The following is a 26,255-nucleotide window of genomic DNA, read 5'->3' as shown; positions in this document are numbered from 1 at the left end:
GAAGACCGTAGAAAGCTAAAACGGTATAAACTGTGACATGTTGCTTCGCGGCGTCGCGGTCATCGTTTTGCGGGGGTGGAAGACTCATATTTTCTTGTACAAATCTCGCCCACATGCCAAGATGTACAGGCATCTGTTAAGGTTGAGGTGCACACTTGAACGAGATAGTCGGCGATCACAACTTGAAAAAAAGTGCAAAAATATGCAGTGAAAAAGGATGGAAACATGCCCACCGTGAAGGGGCCGTTAAAAGGTAGGCCTAGTCCTAACGTCCGAAATCCATGTTTCAGTATTTAACAAACCATAGCCTACCTTGTATGATATAACTTCAACTTTTGTACTCTGGTCAGTGCTTTGTTAAAAAAATAAGACATTTTGGTTGTCTGCTTTTTTCCTAAAGTATGCGTCATTCCTTTTATTTGAAGATGACAAACTTTAACCTGCCTGACATTAACCTAGTCCCAGACCATTACTTCCTTAAAATGCGTCATATCGACTATCAAGGTTGAAGTGACACATTTGAAACACATTCCTCCCTCTTTGGTCTCTTGAGAGCAAGGCAGGAAAAACAGACATTTGTCCTTCAGACCACATTAAAAGTTGCAGGAGTCAAGAGGGGACAGTTCTTATTATACATCCGGCAGGCAGCCATGCAGTCAGTAGCAATTGAAACCTTGATCATGTGGGTCGGGAAAGATTCGTGATTTATGCAATAGGGTAGATGGTCAAAAATGTAGCCTTCTACAATATTTATTAGCCACGCACACAATCACTCAGTACTGTCGCAGCCAGGGAGGTGACTAGATGAAGCAGTAGCCATGCCATTGCATAATGCAAGACTATCTCAAATTCATGGGGGGTAGCGGCGTGAATATTTGCATCACTTCCAAGCCCCTCAGGTTGCCCCCCGATTAAGATTAAAGGTGTGTGTGTGTGTGTGGGGGTGGTTGTGGGTGTGTGTGGGAAAGGATGTGTGGATGTTTTTGCTTAGCTGGCACCAACTGTCGAAATGCTTCCTCATGATTCCTTCATGATAACATAACTTATGATGGCTCATCAAACTATAGTTATGTCCAACTAACAAATCAAAGTCTTCCTGTAAACTCGGTTCATGACCGAACCGAGACTGATCATATATTTGAGAGACAGATCAATTGGGGATGACGGTGCCACTATTCCTGCTATGGGGCCCTAGCTGTTTATGTTCTTCACTTATCCATGTGACCGCACCTCAAAATGAAAAACCAAATTTCTTATATTTGTATCTTTTTGTATAATTCCAATCGCTTCTAGATCTCTTGATGAATGCCATGGCCTACTTCAAAGAGTTTGCTCTCTCTGAGCTTGATGCAAAGAAGTTCCAGGTAAGAGGACAGTTCAACTTTAAATTAGTTATTCTGTTAATGAAGGTTAGGTTCTTGTTTTCTGATGTAACGCCCTCAGGCTATTCCTGCTAAACCTGAGTGGATTGGGTGGTGGACTTGTCTGTCCCCAGCAGAGGGCACTCTTGGTGTGTGTGTGTGTGTGTGTGTGTGTGTGTGTGTGTGTGTGTGTGTGTGTGTGTGTGTGTGTGTGTGTGTGTGTGTGTGTGTGTGTGTGTGTGTGTGTGTGTGTGTGTGTGTGTGTGTGTGTGTGTGTGTGTGTGTGTGTGTGTGTCAACAACGGTGGTTGAACAGAGCTCTCTTGTGTTTGGTTGACCTTAGCCTGGTCAATGTAAAGGCCAATCGAGGCCAGATACGGTATGGAAGAGGTGCGTGATCCGGAGCCATAATGATCACATGCCCCGGCCGTGCTGCTTCCGTGTGGGAACCGGTGTACATTCTCCTTAAGGGTAAGCTGTGTGTTGTCATCAGCAGACAGGTCTTGTTTTTCAGTTTATTCAAAGTAAACTACCATTTAAGGCTTTGAGAGGGGTCAGTGGGCTTGAGTCACTTTGCCCGAGGCAGGTGCAGTGCTAAGCATAATTGCAGAGGCCTTTGGCCACCTTTCAATATTTTGATGAGTAAGAAATCAGGGGATGGGTTGTTTCCTTGGTGGATGGATGGGTTTTTGTGCACAGATCCCTGTATGGTTTATCCCTAACTGCTCTGGCATCTCACCAGGGGTCGACTAAGAGACTACACACTTGGGGGTATGTTATACAGCTTATTCTTAGTAGCTCTTAAGGTTACTGATGCATAAAGTTGGAGCTAAATAGAGGAGAAGGTACAATCTAATCTCCTCTCTGCCTGACTGCAGACTTAAATACAATTATTTACTATTTTTTATCAATGCACTGGAAGTTGAATTTCAAAGATATAGCTTTGGAATGCAAGTTAGAAAAACCAACAGCGCAGTTTTTTAAATGTTCTGCATGCTAACGTGTTAATACTGCATTTCCATTGCTGATTCACAGCCTACGTTGCAAGACCTCTGCCAAGTATTCAGATAGGGCTCCAGTACAGCTGTCCAAAAAGTGTCTAGATGTTCACATTTTACTCATACCTTCACATTCTTAGCATTACAGTTGCTCCTGTGATGCAAATTAGTCTTTATGCGTGAAGGAGAGATAAAAAGCTGTAGTCTTCTCCAGGTGAGTCTTGAGGTCACCACTTTCATCATCCAATTTCTATAACAGTACTTCAGTTTAAATCACAATAGACCAGAGCTACTTTTAACATACCTTTTGTATATTAAAATTGGACCAAGTTTTGATTTGGCTTTGTCAGTTTCCCATTTCCTTTATTACAAACACCATCTTTCCCAATCCTGCCTATACTTTAGACACACACACACACACACACACACACACACACACACACACACACACACACACACACACACACACACACACACACACACACACACACACACACACACACACACACACACACACACACACACACACACACACAGTACTCCCTACCACCTTACTCATCTGTCTTCACACAGGCATGTAATTCTGTTGTGATCTTTCAAAACATTTATTTTTCTCTAAATTAACTGCTCATTCCATGCTACGGCGATAACAATGTAATTCTTGTGCTGGAATTCTGTGGAATGCAGACTGGTGCCAATTCCCGCGAAAAACATTGTTTAGAACACACTCAGAAATAATCAGCCCACGATAATGGGACATTTGATTCATTTGTCCCCTTCATTTAAATGAAACAAGCATCTATTTATGGGAGCCATTATTGGGGAGAAATTGAAATTGCACAGTTTTTCTTTACCAAAGTTAATATTGGGGAAGAGATAATTGACAAATTTATGTCCACATGAGTCATTGTTAAATTTTGTGCCTGCAATTTCAAGAATTCCTTTTTCATTTTAGAAAGATAGTTACCGAGGCATAGAAAATATACTTTGCATGGAAAAACAATACAAACAATGTTATATGTATATGTTATATTCTAAATAATCATTATAACGGGCTTCAATTTATGTTTGCATTCAAATGTTTGTCCACTTGGTGTATCAATACTTAAAACACTGATCAGTGTGAGTGATCACAAGGATGGTACGACCATCCATAGTGGTAAACCACAATCATAGACCTATAATTATCGCCGTCTGTTATATGTATTGATCATTCATCTCGATGGAGGTCGGCGCTACAAGCCAATGTTGACTTGCACTGCGGTACGTCAATATAGATTGCTGATAATATGAAGGTGTGCCCTTGAATCACAACAGTTACGTTTTGGATACCAACTGTCAAGGGGGTTAGCCTATTTCAGTTATTCAACAGGGCAACTAACGTCTCTAAAACACACCCACTGCTCATTGACCAACTCATCCGCACACAATTAGACACTTGAATTTCAAATTTTAACAATTACAGTATAATTTAAGAACGTTATATAGGATATTTTGATAGAGGGTAAGTGCGTCTTCATCAGAATATACGGTTGAGAACTCCATCCGTCTTTTTACCGGCGCGATTATTAAAGTAAGCTTCTGCATATGCGAATCACGTCTGATGTTAATAGTAAGGCTGCGTTTTTTTAATAGCATTTTTTTATAATTATTTTTGGCCTAGGGGGGGTCCTCTTGGGCTGTCTGTACAATTATTGGGGAAACACTGACGTGTATTACTTGTATCACAACATCTAAGTATAATCATCACATGGATTGTAGGGGCAGTCAAGATGGTTATTGTCAAACAGCATGCCTATTGGATGGTTATGTGTTCAAACCGGGTTTGTAGAAATATAAGAGAATGTATCTCTTCTTTGTGTCTTAGATAATGTGTGAGTCTAACCAAGGAAAATGTTACTAAATGTATTTTGTTATTGTCTTTAAGTAGGTCATATTCTGTGGCCACCTCTCTTGAATGATCTAATCTTTAATTAAAAAAAATATTTCTTATTATTTGGTACTTTGCTTTGGATGCTTCAATTTCCCTTTTTTAGTTAGGGTTAGGGTTCAAATTGCTGACAAACAATGTCAAATGGCACTACAAACCACAGCTATGAGAGTATTCATAGCTGTGGTTTGGATAAGGGTGAGAATAAGAAATAGGGTGATAGGATAAGGGTGAGAATAAGAAATATCAGTACTTGCAACAATAAAAAATTACAGCCACAGTGTAGCAGCAAGGCTTGTCAGATGACACTAGATCTCCACCAAGGTATTGCACCACCAGAAAATGTTTTGAACGGAATCTCTCGTCCACATCAACACAGTTTATCATTGAAATTGACAGACAAAGCAAGCCATGTCTTGTTTTCTGTTTGGCATTTTGCTTGTCACGGAAGCCCTTTGGGTGCCTCTGATTTGTCAACAACCTCATCCTTTTATTGACCGTTTTCAGAACAAATTTTCAATGAACACCTTCGAGAATTTATACCATTGTTTTCAACCTGAAGTGGCTGACATTCGCTACCGCAAACAAATGGTGGAAAATCAAATTGTGCAAAATTTAACAAACCTTGGAAAGATTGCTTATCAGTCAGACACAGCGTATACCCCCTTTTGTTGTCAACCATGGTCCTTCACCTTCTCTTTTTGGAGATAACTCAGCGAAGGTCCTGGTGAAGTCTTTCATTTTATGATCATAATGAATACTAATATAAACTCTCAATAGGTCATGCTTTAATTTGCTCTAGATAAGCCATTACAGTTGCAGTGCATTTAAGCCAATTGGTAAATTAGTTACATTACAAGTTACATGAGACTGGAGGCAATACGGGACCCATCTGGCCAGGAGCTTCTCAACACTGTAAGGGATGAATTGAGTTTGTACATGTGCCATTTATGTTAGTTGAGACCTTCTTTAATGTCAGAACTTTTACAATGCAGTGTACTTTTCCCAACACGGCAATCCTTTGCAACATTGGTGTTTTGTGTGTATGTGTCTCGGTGTGTGTGTACGTGTATTGACGCTGCCTGCAACACAATCATGAAGGCGATGCGTTTTATATTGAGGAACACCAAAGTATGGCACCTCAGGAATCCTCCGGGAGCCGTTATTGGCATCGCTGATGCAGGAAATAGATTCAATGTAGAAAATAATACCCTTGAATAATTAATTAGATGGGTTTTAGATGAACAACTTACACGCTGACTGCACTCAAGGGAAAGGGAGCAGGTACGTTAACAAGTGTTTTTAAGAAGTGTGTGTGTGTGTTCTGTGTGTTTATAGTCTCGTATGCTTAGATCATAATTTATCAAGGAAAAAACTTGTGAATTATACACATGCATTGCTACTAACATATGATGCACCTCTTTATGTACGTATAATCATAACTTATGGAGAGCAATAAAAATAAATGGTTATTGATTATGTATCATGTGCCACCCAATTTGTAGTAAATCAAATCATAAATCAGGTGCAAAACTTAAATAATTGCTCATTAGGTAGACCTGTTATCAACTACTGGTTAATTAAAGTGATGTCTAACAGTCTTTTCTCAAGCAATGTTTTAGATGTACCAATGTGCTTTTCCACGAAATATAGTGGTGTAGCAATCTGTGTGACTGTATATATATATTTATTTAATATGAATGAATGTGTTTTTTGCTAAATAAAACACATCTTTGATATACAGTTACTAGACATTGACAGCCTTATCTTGTCTAATATTTGATCTAATCCTAACGTGAAAAACCCAATTGTTGATAGTTTTATGATGCTAGTTGAGCATACAGTCCCCTTGGTACTAGTCAGAAAGGCTGTCAAGTGAGTTTCAAGGTTGAGCGGCACTCATCTGTGCCTTATAGGGATGTTGGGGTTTTATTTATTACATCTTTCATCTGTTCCCCCCCGAGATCAGCCATCATTTTGCCCTGGCAAAAAAATAAGCAATTAGTGAGAGAACAGGGCCCGTGTGAATTCCCATCGAAAACCAAGGAGGAAGGATTGCCACAGGGATATTGAATAGATTTAGAAAGCTTCTGAATGACTAGGCCCTATGGCTGATTTTGCTTTCAGCACCAGCACAAACATTTTTAATCTTTCTTTGTCAGATGTCTTTGTTCAGTGTTGAATAAAGACTAAGTAGTGGTGTGTATATTAATGGTGTGTGAGAATGAGTCTGCCAACTCAACATTATCCTTAGGGAAAGCAGTCACATGTTGGCTTATTGTGCGTGTTTGCACCTTGGTTTGGGTCTTGTTTATGCAAAGTAATTCAGTGAGGTTATCAAAATTAAATGCAATTATTATTAAATCCAGCGACCCAGTGTTCCCCTCTAAATAAGTCAGTTAATTTGGTGCAGTAGAGTTATTTGACATTGACCCTTTATTTTATGCAATGGTTCATTGTTATACCATATCAATATAACAGTGTTCTTACTTGGGACCAGTGCACACGCAGCATAAACCTAAGCAGCATTAAATAACTCAACAGGATAGTTCTCTGCTCTTCTTCACAAATAAGGGCACTTATCCAGGGGTCTGAAAGGCCATGAAGTTATTTTTTCTACTGTTCTTTCGGGGGTAACAAAATATAGTGATCATTAATCTTGTCAATAGATTAAAAAAACTTAAATAAAACCAAGAACAGCTTCTCTGAACGTCTGTCCTCTCCTTTCAACCCATTGGCCCATTTGATCTCCCTTGCTGTGATTATGTTGTTATTGTTATTCTTAATGGCTTGCCCTGGTCAAGTGGATTAGGTTGGTCTTACATTTTGCATTTCTGCATCACCTCCTTTTTCAACTCTTTTTTTTTTAGTAGTGAGGAAAATAATCATGCATTTAAATTTGTGGAAGCCCATTCACAAATGCTGAACCTTGTATTTATGTGTAAAGAGTTAAAACAACATTAGAATAAATTATAATTGACTTGATACTTCCTGGTTATACATGGGAATATAAATTATCTGGGTATTACAATTAAGTGAAACTAATTACAAAAATAAAAAAACAATTCCCCGCTGTATCTGCCACTATAAGACATTAAAACCGTAAGAGTTTCAGCACAGCCACTAAATGGTAATTTTAAGGCACTGTAGAAAATATGAAAACTCAAATTGAGTGAGATTAGAAAACACTATCAGTCTAATGAACATGCATTGTTGTCCTGCGATTTCAATATACACATGATGCAGCAGTAATAAACCAACCGAACGAGAGGATTAGACATTATTTACTCCATTCTGTTGTCTACGCTAACAGACAATAGAATGCCTATCGCCACTGAGGATTGTGTATTAACATTGTTTACAATGTGTTCAAATAGACTTGCCTTGAAGAACACATTATTATTTGTTATCTGTGATTAAAATATTCTGCTCAATATTCATTTATTATTTCTTGGGAAACGATTTGCTTCAAGTCATCACATGAAAATGACGGGGGAATCCTGCAAGTAGTCGGGTCAGAAAGCTTGCTTATGGCTGACATACTTTGGCAAAATGTGTTATCTGCCAATATAGATATTATTTGAAATGTCATAATTATTCATGGTTTAATGCGTTTTGACACTTGGCAAGAACAAAAAAAGGCTGATTTGGATTTGAGTACATTTTATCTGTTTTGAATTTTTAATGGTTCAATGTTGTTATTCTTTCTTTTAAAAACATACAGGATTAACATATTTTTTTCATCTTTGCTAAAGTTGCCAAGGGTAGATGGCAAGATATACTTTATTTTTAAGTCTTTCCCAACATTTCATTCTCAGAACAAAATAATTGTCAGCAGTATCACATCCTATTGTTATCAACTGAACTCTCTGACGTTATTTTAGAGCTTTTGGTATTCGCAAGATGGACTATCCTGTCTTCAGGAGGAACTCAAGCATCAATCTTTTTTCCCACAGATATTATGATCAGTCACAATATATAGGGCATCCTGGTTTGAGCACATTTTCTATTAAACTGGTTGTCTTTGTGCAACGTTTTCTGGACTGTGCCCTGCTGTGGTTTTGTTAAAAAAACAACGACAACATAATAGAATGTGGACGTGCTAATTGAAATCCAGGTAGGCCTACATGCTGGATCAATATGATCTTAGCAGGGCTCAGATGGTCTGGACCTGTGTGACATTGGGATGTGATGGATGACCACCATCACAAAAGCCAACGGCTCTAATGAGGCAGGTTACATGATATATTAAACCCATCTTTAAGAGCCCTGTGAAGATTTAATTTGTCATACCTTTCTATTGTTCCCTCATTCTGTCTTCAGCTAATGGTTTTACAATAATCAACAGTAATATTTAGTATTAGAACAGTAAGTGTCACGTTAAAAGGTCTCTACAAATGTATTTTCAATAGAACTGTCATTGCAAAAATCTGGGAAATTTATATTTCAAGAAGTTTGCAGTCATTATATATTTGTTAGTGTATGTCAGAAATTCAGAATTGCTTATTAAGTCAGTAACCAAAAAAAGGTTAGATGGTGTGTTAGAAGTCCCAGGTCTGTTTTTCAGAAGTGGTTTATTCCCCCTGTGTCCCATTTTAATTAAAAGAAAGGGACCAAATGAATGGAAAGAAAATAAACAGAAAATTCAATTTTATTTGCCTAGGATTTGTTATTGTTTAGATCATTTTTTTTTTAACATGTGTGGCTTTATTTCAACAAAGGCACTGTTAATCTAATGATTTTTGGTTTGCCATAGGTATTTCAAACTACAACTTACTTTCATTTCTTTCAAATTCCCTGCCTTTATGGCACAAACATTAAACATAATGGTTTGATCAATGTGCTTTCATTCTTTCTTTAATCAGTCCCAGTCTGAATAAATATTTATAAATAAACACTCAACAATAAATTGGATGCATTTTATCAATGTTACTTTTGTTGGTTTATTTTAGATTTACATTCGGTTTAAGTGAGGTGATGTAAAAAAAATGATTTTGTTTTACCAATCCGGCGTTAGGTCAAATATGATAGGCTACTAGCTTATATATTAATTTAAATCTTCATACAATAATACAATAATCATTTAAGAGTATGGGAAGAGGTGAATAATATTACATTGTTAACATGGTAATCATGGCGCCAATCAGTCTGTTCTGAAGCAAAGTTTTGAGACATTCAGGGTCTTTTGCCGCTCAATATAGTGGTGCAACGATCATGGGTCGTAACACTGGAAATCATTGGTTTAAAAAACACTCTACAAGCACCTTAACAATATACATTGTTTGTGGTCGTTTTTGCTAACAAAAATAGTGCATAAAATAAATAAATAAATAATAATAATAATCTTGCATATGAACTGTTCCAGGTCTGTGGAACAGTGTATATGCAATGTGTATTATGTTAGATGTATATGCAATATACCTACGGACACAATACTAGGGCCCGACCGATATTGATTTTTGAGTGCCGATTATTTTCAGAGAAAAATTACGATTACGATTTAATCGGCCGATTAAAAACAAAACAAAAAAAGCCTATAAAACGTAGTTTTTGATACCTTAAATATACTTTAAACACTTTTGACGAATATGTGAATTGAATGCAGAACCTTTGAGTGTTTTAGAATACATTTACAGTCAAAAATGAGTGTAATGTAAAATGTTAAATAAATAACTAACTCCCAATGTGCTGCGCTCGTGAGCAGTGACTAACACGTGCGTGCTGAGCTGTATGGTCTCACCGTTAGAGTCTACAGTATAACAAATTAACATGGCCTGGGACCTAAAGAAAAACAGGCACAACATGCTCAAACAACGCGTCTTGTGTACATTGGTGAGGTGAGCGCGCAGCTGCCTGAGCGAGCGTGCTTTCATGTTGTACGGTAAAATTCAATCTCCTCTTTTTTACTCCAGCTAAAGTTGTTAGTTAGCAAGGCGAGTAGGAGCGCAATCTGCAGGATACTAAGCGCAATAACATTTCTAAAAATAAAATAAAATAAATAAAAAATCAGTTGTAATCTGCGTCTTTTTGGCAGATGTTGATTATTTTCAAAATGGCTATAATCGGCCGATTAAATCGGCAGGCCGATGAATCGGTCGGGCCCTACACAATACCCATTTTAAGCTAAGTTAAACACTCTACCTCAATCATTTTGTCCATGGGGGGCCTTACTATAAGGTCACTACTATACACTGAGGTGTGCCGGTGTCCAGTGAAGCTTCACTCTAAGGGTTGAGATACATGGGACACGGACGCACGCTTCACATATGGCCGGTGGAACGGGGTTCTTTAGCTGCTACACAGACTCCATCTTTCTAACGCTTGGTTGCGAGAATCGTCAATATTCTTTCACAAAGATTATCGGATTCAATTTGTGCAGTTTTGCTAGGTGATTATGCAGTTGTTGTAACCTGTAATTAGCCAGGTGGTTTTAACTACAGGATCACGGATACACGTTGATTTTATTTATTTGAATGTACAAAAAACATTCAAACCATCACAAGCGTCCAATTGTCTGTGGATGAACCATATTTTGTATCATATTGCAACATTGCACATGTTTTTTTTCACACAGCTCGACGTAGTTTTGACATGTTTCTGGGTCTGTGTGAACAGTGTATGACGCATGTGAAACACTTCATACACACAAGAACAGGTCATAGAAGTGTTTTTTAAATTGCTTACATCGCCAAGATCTACAATGCTCACTGGGACTGAAGGGGAGCCGTGGCATGGCCACGACCGGGAAAGAATGTATGAAAGCTCAGCAGTGCAAGTGAAAGTTGCTGAAGTCGTGTCACTTTAAGAGGGCCTGCTGTGCCGTTGAAGACCTTGAATCTGTGAGTAATTTTCCTGCCTGCCTTTGAACTTAATCCTTTCAGCAGAGGTTTTGGCCTAAAGGCTTCCTCATCATATGCATATTGTGAATCAACCCAGAAATATATGCATAGAGACTGAAAGATTCTAAGATTGACCCATTGAATTTTTTTTAACCAGCTTTACTATTGGGATCTGATTCTTTTATTTTTATTTAAACTACCAATCAATTTGTAATCGTTCAAATTGAACATTGCATTGGTCTTTGGACCAAAAAGATCAGCGAATTATTCTACCTACAAAAGCACACAATTCACATCAAAGAACCCAAATGGTGTTTGATATTGCTTTGTACTGAAATATCGTTGTTTTGCCTTTTTATATTTAGAAAGCCCCGACCATAACGGACACTCTGTTATATTATCAATGCATCAGATATGCAGGGAATTATTTCTCTGGGCTGAGCTTTATAAGAGTTTTCTTATTACTGCTCGGTTTTCTAGGTTATGGTTGCTGGTCCAAATCTTTTTTTCTTGGCTGCATGCCAATTAAATATCAGGGTTGAAATCAAAAAGCAAATCAATAATTTATTATGTATTTTCTCTATTTCTATTTTCATGGCTGAAGTCCGGAAGCTAACTCACTACAGGAGTTGGGTGGATTATACTGCGATATTTACAATCTCTATTTGATTAGAGATCCAAGAGCATCAAGGCAGATTAACTCTGCCCCCTTTGGTGTAAATAACCCCAGTTTGTGATCAAATTCATGGCAGGCTGACGGGGCATTAAGCAGTGAAGACTTTATCCTTAACTTTTTAAGGAAGTTTAATTAAACCCCGTTTGTGCAGGAGGCAGTGTCACTGCACTTGGATGTTTTTTAAAACCAGATGAGATATTATCGTCATGATTGTCAATACATTGTAGAATTAATTTAATTTAATCTAATTTCCAACAAATTATATTGATTTTAGCCAATCTTGGCGATGCCACAACCAATATTGTGCCAGTGACAGAGATTTTAGTGTTTTACTTTACACCTCTTCGTCCTTTTTTCTACTTGAAATCAGATGGTCTTGGCTTGACATTCAAATAGCTGCCTGTTTGGTTTCAGAATAAAACGGTGTCAAAACAACCCTTTTTTCCCCCTCATATTGTGCCAGAAATGTAAAGATGTTCAAATAATATACAATCTTATATTTCAGCTCCCCCTCGAATAACTAAACCTACAGCTAGCACATGGCCTGTCACATGTGTGTGACCTCATCCCATTCCGGCTATATTTTGCCCCATGCTTATTATCCAGGTTTTCTTCTTTTCAAGTATAGACCCTGAATTCCATTTCAATTAGGATTTTCCTATCTTTGGACTTACCTGGACCTTATTAGACAGAGCATGCAGGGTCATGTCATCATGTTCCCATGCATGTGCGAGATGTGTAGGTCTCTGGCCTCCTGACCAGTGCAGGCATAATTGGTCTTTTGACTATTCATGGCAATAGCTTTTCTGGATCAACAATCAGCCTCTTGTATTAATCAAATCAGAGAAGAAGCTAACGCATCTCCAGATACATGCATATATCAAATCGTTAGCAGCTATTTAATGAACGCATTTTAAACTGGTAACTCCCATTTGCAAAATATGTTAAGGTTTGGTTCTATTCTATGGTTATGTCTAATGGCTAAGCATCCCGCTTGTAGTAGTTGTATTACTGTAGTAGAAAATGCGTATTAATAATTACATTATTATATCATATTATTATAATGCTGTTAAGCCTTGTCTAGCAATTCAACAAGCAAACCTTTGAGACTTCTCTACACCATAGGCTGTGCATACACAATGCTTGATGAACAAAGAGCAAATTAGGCTTGTGTCACCCATAGAAATCCCAAAGTAAACTCGAAAGAGAAACCCTACTTATTTCATTGCATTAAGTGAAAGCCAAGTTTCTGTCCAGATCAAATAATACTCTTTCAGTGAAACATCACTAAGATTGTCAAGAATAAAAACTGGAATAAAGATAAATAATATTTTCTCAGTTCAGCCATAATACTGATTGAATTTAACTAGACCTATCTAACGTCTTCGTCCTGTCCATGACCTCACAGAACCTTGTTTTACATGTTGTGCACTATATCAACATGGAAACATCCTTATGATCTTACTTTGAACCTAATCTTAATTTGAGTCTAATTTCATTAATACGAGCATTGCCAGTGTTTGTAACGCTGTTCAAAAAGAGTGAAATGTGTGTAAAGGGAAGACGCTGTATGCTTTCTCCAACAAAATCGGAGATCTTCTTCTTGAATCATATTTTTAAGAAGAATACGGTGCAGAAAAGACACAAGAAACAGCTCACTGCTGTTTTTGTACTACCTTCTATTGTGATGGATGGTACATTTGCTTACATTTTCCGACCCAGGTGGCCTTCATAGCTTGAGTGCCAAGGGTAATTTCCAGGATGATTATTTTGGCTTTTCAGTTGAGTTCTTCTTCAGTGAGGTTATTTTTGCTGTTAAAGGATGCTTCTATCTCAAAAATCTGTTGCTACTTTTCTGACTAGTTTGTTTCTGTATTTTTGTATGTGGTGATTTTGTTTCCTTTTTGTTGTCCCATACGGTACTGTGTTAACCGTGTTAAAAAGGGCTAACTTTTCCTAATCTGGGTCAATGTCTGTGATGGAAAATTAGGGTTTGTATACTATTCCGTGTATGATCTCGCCACCCTGTTATTCTGCAGGGTTGTCTAAAATGTAAATCTTAGTGTTTCGTGTGATGTAATCTGGTTTCACATTCTGTTCCGTGTATTGTCTTGCCATCTTGCTATTCTGCAGGGTCTTATCAAATGTAAATCTTAGTGTTTCATGTGATGTAATCTGGTTTCACATTCCGTTCTGTGTATTGTCTTGCCATCTTGCTATTCTGCAGGGTCTTCTAAAATGTAAATCTTAGTCTTTCATGTGATGTAATCTGGTTTCACATTCCGTTTCCATGTTGTCTGTAGTTTGGTTTGGGTCTGTTTACCTTGACCACCTGGGGAGCGCAGAGAAGCAAAGGGTGATAAGGATCAGCCTCAACCACCTTCTCAACCTCTTAAGGAACTACAATCAATAGATTAACATCTGGTTAACAAAGGCTTTAGGTTTATTGGGGGCCCACTGCCCTCAAGGATCCGATCTAAGTATATAAAAACTCCTGACTTTAGTCACTCAGCGGACTTCGCCGAGCGTACCTTTAGAGTATGAAGTAAGACGCAGGGCGAACTCCCATCTAAGGCCTCCGATTATTGTAGTGTATGCCTGTTATGTTGTTTGTTGATGCATGTTGTGATGTATCTTTGTTCATACTTTTATTACAAATATATGTGACCACCAATTGTCTACAAGTATTGTGTGCTTTTTGCATCTAAATATGTCATCTGTCTTAGACGCAAACTCTGATGGAGAAATTGCCACGACATGTCAAATGGCATTTACATTAACGTTGCGTTGGCCTCTTGTGAAGGTTGCCAGAATTGTGGGGCATGTGGTCCTGGTGAGTCCAGGACAATCCGTCCCGGTTTGCAGACTTGAAACAAAGCCTTTGTTCATGATGCAGGCCCGTGTTTTGAATCGCACAGTGTAATTTGCACTAATTCCTTAAAGCTTTCGAGATTTTAAACCTGCATATTTTGAATACTGCAGTCCGCAACTGCTGTTCAACCCCCCATATTGACCAGGACCCCACCGATTGTCCTGGGACGCCTTGGTGTCCCAGGACAATCAACCCTTTAATCAGCATGTCACCACTGTCTGTTGAAAGTTATAGATTAATGTTTGTGAGGGCTGGGATACTACAGGACGGATATAGTGAAAAGGAAATTAATACATTCTAAATATTATCATGCACGCAACAGGATAATAGCACCATCAGTTCCTGTTCTACAGGTATCCGTAGCAACTCTACTTCTGCAGTTGGAGCCAGGACACTGGGGGTAACTGCTTCAAAAAGATGCATACTTTTACCAAATTTACCTTTATCAAAAAGGTGGGCCGATTTAATCTTTTGTTTGTCTCCATTTGGGACATGGTCTGTCTTCGTAGAGCCAGCTTGATTTATCCAGGTGACTGCAGAGAAACACCATCCAAAACAATTTGAATCGGGATGGAGGTCACTGTATTTAGCAAAGTCAGGTGAAAAAATATATCCAAATGGGTTTTCCTGAGATTTTACACGTATTTTAAAGGCATTTAAAGTTAACCATTATCTTATCATTACCTGTGCTTTTATTATCCTCATGGGCCATATCAGAATTGGGACAATATAATTCATGTAAACAATGAAATAACAAATGACAATTTTATTTTGTTTTTGTTTTAGGGAAAGTTTAGGTCTACCTCAAAATTGTGCATACAATACATTTAATTATATTTCATGAACCTTAACACAACGTTGTCCACTCATATATTTGATAAACTGTTGTACTGTTTAACAATGAAGCCTGCAACCAAAACATCCCATCAGCTCCATTACTGTCCACATTTCATTGGTATTCCTGTTTAGTAGAGTTTTGACCCTGAGAAGGAGTAGGCGTCAAGCATACAAGAAAGACATTGGTTTTCTTTGTGCATAATTAGATTCACATCTTGCTCTGTGATCGTTACGACCAGTAGCACATTATCCTCTCTGTCCCATAAGCACCATTAGGGTGAGTGGCCCCAGCGTAATTTGCCTGTCTTTTATTTCTTCGTGTGGCTGTGACCCAAGGGCTGTTTGCTTACCAAAAGAGTCGAGAGGGGATTCACTTAGCTGAAATGACTAGCTAATAGCGTTTAATGAGCTGTTTTGGCATGCTGTCGTCTTCCCAAGCTTGTTTGTAGAGCAAAGCCACTAACACAAGCCATCTGTAACCCCTGTGTGTGTGTGTGTGTGTGTGTGTGTGTGTGTGTGTGTGTGTGTGTGTGTGTGTGTGTGTGTGTGTTCTGGCTTATCAGAGGGATAGGCGGACAGTACTAATAGAGAGATATGTAGATGAGATATTAACATGTATCTATTTGTTGTGGCAATAATGAAGAGAGATACCCAAGCTGCAGTACAACTGCCAACAAGATTTGGATATTTCCTACATTAAAGCAAACTGAAGGCTTCATATTGGACAGCTTCAAGTTAGGGTTGGGTGGTTTCCGGTCTTACACATACCTGTTACCTGTTTCCCCCTGGGGATTTTAGAATTTCGCCCGGGACTCAATAAGGTATACATCTATCTATCTACCTCAAACCCTTTTTCATCAGATGGCTTCAAATCAGATGGCCTTGAATCCGATGGTTTCAAATCAAATTATTTCAAATCAGATGACTTCAAAGCAGGCGGCTGTTGAGAGATGAGAGGCAGGCCTCTGACACAGTATCTTCATATCCGAGCCATGTCCCCAGTTCCCAAACTAGGATGTGCATGTGCCTCTCTTTGTTCATATATTCTTCATGTAAGATGTTATAATCATTTGAGTGAAACACAAATTGCATGATGTGTGAATTGCTTGGTTGCTTGCTTGTTTCTGTGATTAGATCTTGGACTTTGGTTGATCCTTAAGAATATCTTGTCAGTAATATATCTATATATATAACCTAAATGTCAATGTTTTGTTTGGTATTATGATCTCTGTTAACCTAAGTATAATTGATTCTAGGGCCCGACCGATATTGATTTTTGAGTGCCAATGCCGATGCCGATTATTTTCAGAGAAAAATTACGATTACGATTTTAATCGGCCGATTAAAAAAAAAATAAAAAAAATAAAAAAAAAAACATATAAAACGTAGTTTTTGATAGCTTAAATATACTTTAAACACTTTTGACGAATATGTGAATTGAATGCAGAACCTTCGAGTGTTTTAGAATACATTTACAGTCAAAAATGAGTAATGTAAAATGTAAAATAAATAACTAACTCCCAATGTGCTGCGCTCGTGAGCAGTGACTAACACGTGCGTGCTGAGCAGTATGGTCTCACCGTTAGAGTCTACAGTATAACAAATTAACATGGCCTGGGACCTAAAGAAAAACAGGCACAACATGCTCAAACAACGCGTCTTGTGTACATTGGTGAGGTGAGCGCGCAGCTGCCTGAGCGAGCGTGCTTTCATGTTGTATGGTAAAATTCAATCTCCTCTTTTTTACTCCAGCTAAAGTTGTTAGTTAGCAAGGCGAGTAGGAGCGCAATCTGCAGGATACTAATCGCAATAACATTTCTAAAAAAAAAAAATAATAATAAATAAAATAAAAAAAAATCTGTTGTAATCTGCGTCTTTTTGGCCGATGCCGATTATTTTCAAAAAGGCTATAATCGGCCGATTAAATCGGCAGGCCGATAAATCGGTCGGGCCCTAATTGATTCATATCTTAACTTACCCTATCAGAGTTATTTGCTCATTCATTCTTACATATTTGGATCCAAGAGTTAGTTGGTTGGTTGGTTGGTTCAGATAGATTGAGCCACAAGCCTTGATCAAATGATTAATTATAAGTGAGACAAATTCTGTCACTTAAATAAAAATCTGAATTTCACAACACGTATAGATTGATGTCTCTGGCAAGAACCAGTCAGGAATAGGGATGGGGATCATTAATATTTATTGATATCGATACCATTTTTGATACTCCTTAACAGTCTTTATCGATACCACTATCGATACTTTTCTATTAATTGGTGGAAATACGAAGCGTTTTTAGTTGTGCTGTCAGTTAAACGCGTTATTAACGTCGTTAACGCAAACCAATTTTAACGGCGTTTTATCGCACGATTAACGCAATTTATTTATTTATTTAATTCTTTTTTTTTCTTTGCCTCAAACAAAGAAGCAGTAGCCTGACTGCTATGTTCAAGGCAGTATGTTTGTATGTTCATCGTTTAATTGCACTATAGGCTTTTTTTTTGTATCGTCCTGGTTTGTATCAGTATATGCCAATGTTGTTATCAATAAAAAAACATTTACACAAGGCAAGCCGATGCACTTCTCCATGTTGATAAGAGCATTAAAATGAGAAAAATGAATGGGACAAAGAAATCAAGGGATATTTAGCATAGAAAATAAATTGCTATTAATCGCGATTACTCGTGATTAATCGTGAGTTAACTATGACATTAATGCGATTAATAAATATTTGAATCGCTTGACAGCACTAGTTTTTAGTGATGAGGAAAATATTTAGGAAATAAATAATTGCATTTAAATTAAATATGTTATTCTTAATAAATATTTACATCAATAGTTTTAGTTATATAAACTAAAATGATTAGAGCACTATACAACAGTATTAGTAATACAGAAACATGAGTTATACAGTATTACCATGTTTCTCACCAAAAACTCAATTTACCGTTTCTTTATGTTACATTTGAACGCATCATGATAACCTAACAGTCGTTTTACTGAGCCAACCTCAACACATCATCACGCAGCACATCTGAAACTTTATTTACTTTTTAAGATAACTAACTTGTATGCTGCTGATTACAACACCGATTTCACAATTGACTTCACTTGTTTTACTCATAATACCTGTTTGCTTACAATTCCATTCAAAAACATTGGTGGACACGCTGCAGTTATTGGATTGATTTGATTTAAATGCCGTGACGCGACTCGAGGGACACAACATTACGTTACAAAAATAATAATAAATGAACAACGGGACTCGATAGTGGTATCGATAAGCCCAAGCGTTAATGATTTTCGGGTCCTTGATTGAACCGGGTTTCGATCCCCATCCCTAGTCAGGAACAGTTAAAGCCTTTACTTTGGCTGGAGAACCAATAATCATTTGAGGTGTTTCCTTGTATTGAGTAAAATAGTCTCTAGTTCTTACAGTAATCCATGTTTTATGATAAAATGTATTCATTGTTTTTGTCAAGCAATTAAATAAGCATGGAATATCTAAACAAACCAAATGTTTTTCCTCCTTGCTTGGAATTAATTCCTACAACCACAGTGAACTTTACATTTAATAAGCCATCATCACATAATCGGTATCGGGGTTAAATGAAGATACTACATGAGAATCACACTCACAATAGGAAAGCCTAATGAAGTTTGCATGACTTATTGTCTGTCTTGCTGTTTCATTTATAGCCACGCTAAATTGATTTGAAAAACAACATTTATCAAACCCACTGAAGCATCGTTTGACTAATCATTGTAGAGCCATCCTCTAGGTTTATAATAATATACATTCACCCAGCGCAGCTCTTTTCATTCTGCAACCCAAACTAAACCCTTTGAGCCCCTCTCTCATCTCTATGCTTCTGCGGCGGCTTGCCCGGCATGTTAAACGGCTGAAGAATCAAGTCTAATTCTAAGGCTTCCCCCCTTTTCCTCATGTGTTTGAACTGGAAAATCACCATCTACACGGCTTTTGTTGATGTGTAGCAGGGCAGAGAGTAGCTGAAGGGATAAAGCCCCACAGTTTAAATTTATTTTTCCTCTTTCCTCTTGCGTAAGACCACACCACCAAACGTTGCAATGTTGCAAATCATAACAACACATCTGAACGTTGTGATATCAGGCTCCTTTCATTCGTCCTTATATCGCTTTCTGACGATTTTCTTTCGACCCGTAGCATCTTTGCTATATTATCCCTGTGTTTGTAGGAAAGCCTTTTTTTTTTTTCTATGCATCAATAATGTCAGTGTCGCATATCCATGGGAAAGTCTTGTTCTCAACGTGGTAGTGGTAAACAGAGAACGGGAGACCTGACCTGGCTGTGAATGGGTCGGCGTGGCAGAGGAGGGTGATTACCCTTTATTAACATTAAACAAACGTTCTGGTTTTTAATGGCCCCGCAGTACCCAGCGCAGGGGCTTATCTCATTCAAGCAGATTCAGACCTCTCCCGTATAGGGTGACGCCATGTTTATAATCACAGATAAGGCACAGTGTGGCTCTGCTAATTTGTGGGAAAGGACACTGATCACGGTAACGGAGCGCGGCGGCTGCATCTCCCTCTTATCTGTATGGATGGGGGCTGTCATATTGAAGGGTAATATTACCTGCGCTGATGTCATTATCACTGCTGCCGTGGAAACGGGTTGCAAGGCGGGGAGGGTAGGGCAAGGTCGCATAACGGACCCACCGGCCTGGTTGATTTATTCAGCCCTGCTCTGGACAGTCTTCATCACAGACTCCATACAAGGAGGAGGAGGAGGGGGTTACTAAATCACCCTGTCACACGGAAGCTGTAGAAAATCATTGTTTCTTTGTCTTTGTCTCTTTGTCTCACCCGTGCAACCTCAGAAGATACAAAGGTGTCGTAGGCGGGTTGGGGGGGATTACAGCGGGAACTATAGGGAAAGAACACTGGCATGACCGAACACAAGTGCCCAGGGGAGAGCAGTGCAAGAAGTGTTTCTGTACTGCAATATATCTACAGTACGCTTGTAATGGTGTGAGTGCGGGGTGCCGGTGTCTACCGGCGGTTAATGGGAATCACCGGGTGATGGAGGTCCTCCATCCTCCCCCCTCTATCCTCCATGCAGACTGATTATATATCCAGTGGTGGCACAGGGTCCCCCACCTCAAGGAGCGACACACTTCAGCACGCAAAGCCCCGTGCAGCCCCTCTCAGATACCCAGCGTCGCATTGAGAGAGGCCTGATCTCTGACACTTGCACCGCAGGAAGAAACATCAAAGCCTGTTGTGTGAATTTAAACCACCCGACTCTCTACAAACACTTCCCACCTTCATGGGATGAGGCACAAGGCGGTGACCCTCCTAGTATGTCATGTCACATAACGCATGGCGTGAGAAGAATGGCAAGATATAGCTTTCCAAAAAAATCTTTGGCTGGTAATTGGCAGCGCAACATTGTGGAACTGTGAGCATCAGGTTGTTGGTGTACTTGTTCTATTTTATTTCAGGACAGACAGTAGAGGTTCTCTGTAGAGTTGCAATAATGCAGACAGAGTTCTGTTGTCCTCTGGAGACCACTTTAAAATGCTCAAATCAATTGTTTTTTTCCATCCGGCTGTTATCAATATTATGGCACAGATTTATTTGTGAATTATGCACATAGCAGTTGGTACTGGGTATTGACGTTGTTTTCTCAAGAATATAAGCATACTCCACTAATTCTATATTTTAACATTTGTATAATTATGTGTAGGAAACTTTGCAGCAAATCGGCTGTGTTGGTTGAAATCAGCTTGTAGTAGTATGATGTGCCTTGTTATCCTCTTATAATACCATGTTTTTACAATATTTGCTCTATCCAATGATAGTTTTCTGGAGTTTAAACTGTACACATAGTTGTTACGAATATCATCCAAAACTATACCCCCCTCCCCCTCATTTAGTTTACAATTTGTGGTATTTTTATGTAAAGTATTAGTTTATCACTATCAGTATGACAGAGATATTGGGGTTTTAAATTTAACTAGAACCAATACACTTCAACCTTAGTCATTTTGACAAAAATAGCAAAGGGTTTGAGTTATCTTCCATTTGCTTAAACACAGAATTATGAAGCTTTTTAATTTTTTTATATTTCGGTGTGAAAGAGGTAATTTTCCACCTCATTTGCATCAGAATATGACTGGGCTGGTGGCTTGAGTCATACATTCAGGGGTTTTGCATTTAATCTCGGAATTTAGCTCGGTAAATGCTCACAAAAAATACTCAAACACGAGCAGATCTGTGCTCTGTTCACTAGTTTGCCTCATTGATAGATGGGGTCAAATTTACACGGTTCACCTGGAAACGTGATATGATGTTGATTCAACTTTAAAAACTCTCAATCACAATTATTTGAAACTGGTGTCTGCTGCTATTGAAATGCTTTGTCAAAGTTAACAAGGCAAACGCTGGCGGGGGGGGTGTAATCACTTAATCTGGTGGGCACGTGTTTCACAGATGGGGTCCCAGGTGCACCCCCTATGATATTAACCCTCATGCTGGTGGATGGTCAACTTGAAGCTCAATTTAGTACCTTTGTCTTCAGCAGAGCCAATTGCTGCCTCACTCACAGGCCTTTAGAGTATTTGGATTATCATTAAGCAAGATTGTAAATAATAAAGACATTTGTGAATTGATTTGCCTTACCCAGTAGGAAGACAAGGCTAAAACATCTAGTCTAGACACGGTGGTTCTTAGAAAATGTGGTTTCAAATCATCATTTTTTGCAACTGAAAAAATACACTTCTGAAAGCTACATCTACACGTGTCTCACAGTTACGTTACTGAGTAACTGTGAGGCAGGAAACGATGTGTTACTCCGCCCCTTTCAGTTTATGGTTTCCGGGCCAGGTTCTGAGCTGTCTACCCCAAGAAGATCTGCTGTAATATAGGACGGCAGGATCCGAGATTCTATTTGGCCCAGCAACAAGATATCTGTGAAATATACGATTTGGCATTAAACATCAAAAACTCGACATTTGTGAAGAGATCGACTGAACGCTTAGGTTCTGTCAAGCGTATGTTATGCTCTTTTTTCATGCAAGGCCACAACTATCCATAACAGCAGTGCTCATGTGGACCACCCTGCACTTATTACATTTCCAATCGCATTCTAATCTCGTCCTGAGTTCGACTGGTCACTGTCATCTTGACATATGTTTACACACACCTTTCAAGTGTTAAGGAATGGAGCCGAGCAGAGCCCCTCCCGCCCAGAACACCTCCTAGGATCTTATTTACAGTCATCTCCAACAGCCCTTGATTGATGACAACCGTCTCATTAACACCACAGGAGCCTAAGGCTTCCACACAACACGACTGGCAGCTCACTCCCTCACACCAGCAGCGGCTCAGCAATTAAAAGTCCCCAGGAAACCCGCTGGAGTGGGTATGGGTAAGAAAGGAACCCGATTCTGTGGGGGTGTTCTCTATCATTGTTATTACTGCAGGAAGCAGAGGCGGGGTGCAGAAAATGCAAAGATGGAAGAAAAGGGGTCAAAGAAAATATATCGGGAGTTGCAGTGGTGGAAAGATTGATCAGCTCTGCTGGACACTTAATAATTACTTAACGCATGCACACATATATCACTTTTACAGTATTTCTGTCGGGCGATGGTGCAGGAATGAAAATGACGAGTGATTGATGCCAGGAAGCACAGGCACAGCCCTGAGGGGAAGGAAGTGCAAGGTCTTGCTTATAAAAACATCGATCAAGGAACGAATGTGGCCTACAAAGCCTTTGGTTAACCCCCCCCCCCCCCATCCCTCCCCCAAAACCTGCTAATGAAGCCGCTACGACAGTGGCTTCATACCTGAAACGGGCTCCTCATGTAAAACAGTGTGCATCCTTGGTTATACCGCAAATCTCTGACAAATGAAAAGTTTGGGCGCATGCTATTGAGTCTACGTTAATGCCACAACCTTTTCTTATTCAGACATCAAAGAAGCTTTTATGCAACCGAACCATTACCAGCAGTGTGTATACCTGAGGTGTGTAAACAGTAATGAAATCATCCTGAGGCCAAATGATCATTGTTCATCAATCTGTTATACTCTATGCACAGTTATGGCTCTATTGAGTTGGCAAAATACACGGGTTCCTTCAGATATAGACGTAGGCCTTTTCCAAAGGATTCCGACTAAACTAAATGTACCTTTAAAGACAACGGATTACAGGTGTGCTATTTGTACAAGTAGGCAACTTAACTGTGCTCACTCCAAAACATAAACCCTCTCAGAATGACATCACGCTTAATTGAGTTACATGAGAATATTAAAGATTATTCCTCAGAGTAAACAGTATAAATATGTTAAACCACAAGGTTTACTTAGTCATCATCACTGTATTGAAGTTTTGCTCTTCTAAATGATCTTTCTTTCTTTTACTTCTATAGCATAGCAGGTTAATGATCGTTTGTTTGACTTGGTATTCACTTAAACGTGCACTTTGTAACTTCTTTACTGCAGTAAGTGCCTACATGCAGTCTTTTAAATAATTTTGAACAAAAATGATGGCTTCAGTAGTGAAGAGTGGCTGCAGTAATTGTATGTTGCCCGTTATGGAATTTATATTGTCTGAAATATCGGTTTAAAGTTGCATCCTACTATATATATATATATATATATATATATATATATATATATATATATATATATATATATATATATATATATATATATATATATATATATATATATATAGCAATTTCAAACGGCCATTTTTCACTTTCATTTTTTACTTCTGAATGATCATGTCATGCGTCTGTTAGGCTTATCTTTTATTTTCTGCTCAACAAACCAGCACATCCCTCTTGAGAGCCCAATTTTCAACTTGATATAATATGGCCCCAAATCATTTCATGTTTAGTCATTGTGTCTGTATTTGCATCACATTATGGCTTGAAGTGGTCAGGAATATTTCAAATGAACACAAACATACTGATTTGTGAGCATTTTCGCTGCATTTTGTCAAACAATGTTGGAAAGTTTGTTTCTCACCCAACCAATTTCAGCCATTCTCTTTAGAGACTCTCATGCAGTTAATGTAAAAAGCACTTAGCTTTCCCTGTGCTACCTATTTGCATTGCATTATGGTGCAGGTGCCGTGTCTGGGGAAGGGTCTGGAACGATGCTAATGAACAGCCTTGTTTTAATTAACTTCAAGTTAAAATGGCGTGAAATTGAAAATGATTATTGCCAAAATAAATATGCCTAATTAGGATATAAAAAGGGTAAGTAAATTATTTGATAACTATTGTTTTTTCAGAGCTGTGCATCATCTGTTTTGGATTTCAATTGAGTAACTAATCTGTGCTGCAGAGAGCAGAAAGATAATTTCTGCTGGCTGACATTTTAATTCTCTTTGTCGTAAAGAAATTGTCAGGACGTGTACCCAGTGGCCTTCTAGGGTTAGTTTAATATCACACATTTCATTCCTAAATGGTTGTTTGCTAGGACATGGCAGTGCAGGGGCCAGCTAGACACCAGCCAGACTGAAGTACAATGTGGGCCTTTGCAGGAAGTACAAAAATGCTTTTTTGGGTGACATAAATTGCACAGTGGATTAAAGCTAAAAGGTAAATCTTTGCATCTACACGCTTTCTGCTAGGAATTCGATTTTTGCTGATGCAGGCTACTTGCACGTTAAGTGGATGTGCATTATGTTTGAACAGCATCACTACTGCTAGTAGACGAGGAGAACACAACAAAGCACTAAAGCACTCACCTTTTTTTAATCTGTTCAGCACATCAGACCAGATCCAGTTCCTGGTGACGACGGTCACAGTGTTTGGCTCGTGGATGATGAATGAGCCTGTCAGATTAGGAACAATTTGATCGTGTCCATTGGCTTCAAGTTTAATATTGCTGATCGCATCTTGAGTGACAGAGCATGCAGGTATATGTTTAGACGTTACCATTTGGACTGGCATTTCCTGGCAATGTGCCTGCAAAATGCTGAGATTCAAGTTATATTGACAATGTGATTATTGGTATCAAAAGGGCTTGGGCTTTTTGCTGGAACCACAAATTGCCTTAAAGACTGGCATGGCATTGTAATGGCAGTGTTCAAATGTCCAGCCCATCCAATTATTAAAGTTTGTATTCTGTCGACAGATGTTTTTGTATGTGTTTTTTTGACTGATGAACAAACAGAAAAGCAATTTGCTGTTTCTGAATGAAGCTGGCATTTAAATTCCCCCAAAACATAATGGTAAGCCTGGGCTATTTAACTAAGAACTTCTTGTCATAGAAGTGGAACCCCATGAAAATATGGCTCCCATTTGATCCTCTGCAATGCTGGACTCACATGTACCCAAGCCCCTTTTCAAGCTTTCGTAGTGCTGGAGGCTGTCCAAAACAATTACATCCTCCCACACCAAACATTGCAGTCTGCACTCAGGTGGACCACCGCACCAAACATAATGGTAAAACAGGACTTTTTTAGTAGGTTGCTAAAACTCATTCATTTTTAATAAGCCAAATAGTTCTCCCCAAGATAGAATTGAGAATGAGTTAATAGATCTATATGTCATCGTACCACACTCGAAGCAACAAAAAAATTGAAAAGACCTTAGATGGTTTCACATGGACCATTAAGCTGAGCCAATAGTGATCAAGCAAGCTACATTTACTGCATGCAATATTATTTTCATCATATCATAATGAGGCTTGACATGCTGTCAGTTGTGAAAGTCACTGGATAAATAAACAATGAACAATCATCAT

The 26,255-nt window shown here is 38.6% G+C and overlaps 1 long non-coding RNA gene across 1 annotated transcript; it reads left to right on the top strand.

Annotated features, from left to right (window-relative positions):
* The first annotated feature begins 41 nt into the window (after window positions 1–41).
* On the top strand, window positions 42–25,660 carry LOC132448455 (uncharacterized). Its single transcript, XR_009523365.1, has 4 exons — window positions 42–253; window positions 1,294–1,364; window positions 1,704–1,831; window positions 25,274–25,660. It is a non-coding gene; the product is annotated as an uncharacterized LOC132448455 (long non-coding RNA).
* Window positions 25,661–26,255: the final 595 nt, after the last annotated feature.

This window comes from Gadus macrocephalus, chromosome 20 (genome assembly GCF_031168955.1).
Source record: "Gadus macrocephalus chromosome 20, ASM3116895v1".
Taxonomy (NCBI): Eukaryota; Metazoa; Chordata; class Actinopteri; order Gadiformes; family Gadidae; genus Gadus; species Gadus macrocephalus.
Note: the sequence above shows the minus strand (reverse complement) of the source record. Positions and strands in the feature narration are given on the sequence as shown.